Raw genomic sequence first — 3,239 nt, forward strand, 5'->3', positions numbered from 1 at the left:
AAGCCCTATTATGTAATGCTGGTATGGAAAACCGGTTGGAATCAGTTGCCGCCTTGCTTTTGAATGATCATTTTGGTAGGATTGATATAATGTCTCCCACAAATTTTATAAAATTTACCAATGAAAAAGTTTCCATTTTAATAAAGTTTTACCATATAAAACATTTTGTGTGTGGTTTATATCTCTAAGCCTTGAAGATTATCTTAATACTGTTTTGACTCAAGATAGATCTTGTAATGGAGGGAAAAGAGGAGCATGGGAGGACTTTATGAAAAACACAGAATCAGGGCCTTCCAGATCCCCAGGGCCACTTAATAACGTTAACAAAGCCCCCGTGTCAGTCCCCTGCAAGGAGAATGTGGTCAGCCTGTGCACTGCCTACAGCCGCAGGAAGCCCTGGAATCACCTCAGCCCTCATCTTCAGGTGCCCTGTGACAACTCTTCCTCCAGAACCTGGGAGTCCAGACAGCAGGCTTATGGGTATCTCAGCAGAGGGCTAGAGGCAAGTGTCAGGGACTGTTGTTCCTGGACCACAGGGGCCAGCAGAGGCCACCACGAGTGTTTCAAGAACTCCCTGACCAACCAGGCACTTGTCTACCCTTGCTCAGGCTGAGGGTCACCACCCCCTTGTCTCTCAGTGAAGTGAGGGAAAGTCGCTCAGCTGTGTCCAACTCTTTGCGACCCCACGGACTGTATAGTCTGTGGAATTCTCCAGGCCAGAATATTGGAGTGAGGATCTTCCCAACCCAGGGATTGAACCCAGGTCTCCCGCTTTGCAGGCAGAATCTTTACCCACTGAGTCACAAGGGATGCACCAAAGCATGGAAATGTAATTTTTAAGTATTTCTTTCTCTAGGGTATCTTTGGGTTACAAAAGTACATGTTTTATTTGTATAAAAATAGCTTTCAACTCTGCCTGCCATAGGCTGACCAACACCAGAAACTAGGTTTTGCTTTCACCAGCCTGCGGGCCTCTCTTCCTGCCGCCCTCTGACCCCCACTGCTCTGCTCCGTGAATGTGTTTGTTTTTCTGTCGTTTGTTGTCTCTTTGTGTGTGTGTGTGAGTGTTTACACTTTTATTTATTTTTTTTTTTATTTTACCTTAGTGTATTGGTTTTGCCATACATCAACATGAATCCCACACGGGTGTACACGTGTTCCCCATCCTGAACCCCCCTTCGTCCTCCCTCCCAGTACCATCCCTCTGGGTCATCCCAGTGCACCAGCCCAAGCATCCTGTATCCTGCATTGAACCTAGACTGGCAATTCATTTCTTATACATGTTTCAATGCCATCCTCCCAAATCATCCCACCCTCTCCCTCTCCCACAGAGTCCAAAAGACTCTTCTATACATCTGTGTCTCTCTTGCTGTCTTGCATACAGGGTTATCGTTACCATCGTTTGCTCTCTCTTAATAATTTTTTTTACTTGTTCCCTCTTTTTCTTTGTATTTAGAGTTCCATATATGAGTGAATTTATAAAATATTTCTCTTTGCAGAAAGTGTCTACAAGGCGTTGTTAGATCAAAGGTGATACTTAACCTTGATTGGATTAATACAACCTCGTCAAGGTCAGGTGATGTGGGAGCAGACTCAAAGGGAGCAGGAAAGGGAAACGACCCCACGGACCCTCCTTCAGTTCAGCTCAGTTCAGTCGCTCAGTCGTGTTCTACTCTTTGCGACCCCATGAATCGCAGCACACCAGGCCTCTCTGTCCATCACCAACTCCCGGAGTTCACACAAACTCATGTCAATTGAGTCAGTGATGCCATCCAGCCATCTCATCCTCTATTGTCCCCTTCTCCTCCTGCCCCCAATCCCTCCCAGCATCAAAGTCTTTTCCAGTGAGTCAACTCTTCCCATTAGGTGGCCAAAGTACTGGAGTTTCAGCTTTAGCATCATGCCTTCCAAAGAAATCCCAGGGCTGATCTCCTTCAGAATGGACTGGTTGGATCTCCTTGCAGTCCAAGGGACTCTCAAGAGTCTTCTCCAACACCACAGTTCAAAAGCATCAATTCTTCGGCGCTCAGCCTTCTTCACAGTCCAACTCTCACATACATACATGACCACAGGAAAAACCATAGCCTTGACTAGATGGACCTTAGTCGGCAAAGTAATGTCTCTGCTTCTGAATATACTATCTAGGTTGATCATAACTTTTCTTCCAAGGAGTAAGTGTCTTTTAATTTCATGGCTGTAATCACCATCTGCAGTGATATTGGAGCCAAAAAAAATAAAGTCTGACCCTCCTTAGCCACCTTCAAAGGTGCACAAAGTGTCCAGCACCTACATTATGATCATTTACTGACAGGTAAGAGGTATGCGGCTGGGATTAAGGCTGATTTAAATTTGGTGGTGTGTGTCCATCGGAGAAATGGGACAGTAGACAAAAGAGGTATGAATGTGGTCTAGGCAATGGGGTATGGATACTTTAATGTTTAGATTTAATGATGTTTGTAGGGTAATTTTCTTGAAGAGATCTCTAGTCTTTCCCATTCTGTTGTTTTCCTCTCTTTCTTTGCACTGATCACTGAGGAAGGCTTTCTTATCTCTCCTTGCTATTCTTTGGCACTCTGCATTCAGATGCTTATATCTTTCCTTTTCTCCTTTGCTTTTGGCTTCTCTTCTTTTCACAGCTATTTGTAAGGCCTCCCCAGACAACCATTTTGCTTTTTTTTGCATTTCTTTTCCATGGGGATGGTCTTGATCCCTGTCTCCTGTACCATGTCACCAACCTCCGTCCATAGTTCCTCAGGCACTCTATCAGATCTAGTCCCTCAAATCTATTTCTCACTTCCACTGTATCATCATAAGGGATTTGATTTAGGTCATACCTGAATAGTCTAGTGGTTTTCCCTACTTACTTCTATTTAAGTCTGAATTTGGCAAGAAGGAGTTCATGATCTGAGCCACAGTCAGCTCCCGCCCAGTCTTGTTTTTGCTGACTGTAAAGAGCGTCTCCATCTTTGGCTACAAAGAATATAATCAATCTGATTTCAGTGTTGACCATCTGGTGATGTCCATGTGTAGAGTCTTCTTTTGTGTTGTTGGAAGAGAGTGTTTGCTATGACCAGTGCATTCTCTTGGCAAAACTCTATTAGTCTTTGCCCTGCTTCATTCCGCATTCCAAGGCCAAATTTGCCTGTTACTCCAGGTGTTTCTTGACTTCCTGCTTTTGTGTTCCAGTCCCTTATAATGAAAAAGACAGCTTTTCTAGGTGTTAGTTCTAAAAGGTCTTG

Source organism: Capra hircus, chromosome 27, assembly GCF_001704415.2.
Source record: "Capra hircus breed San Clemente chromosome 27, ASM170441v1, whole genome shotgun sequence".
Lineage (NCBI taxonomy): Eukaryota > Metazoa > Chordata > Mammalia > Artiodactyla > Bovidae > Capra > Capra hircus.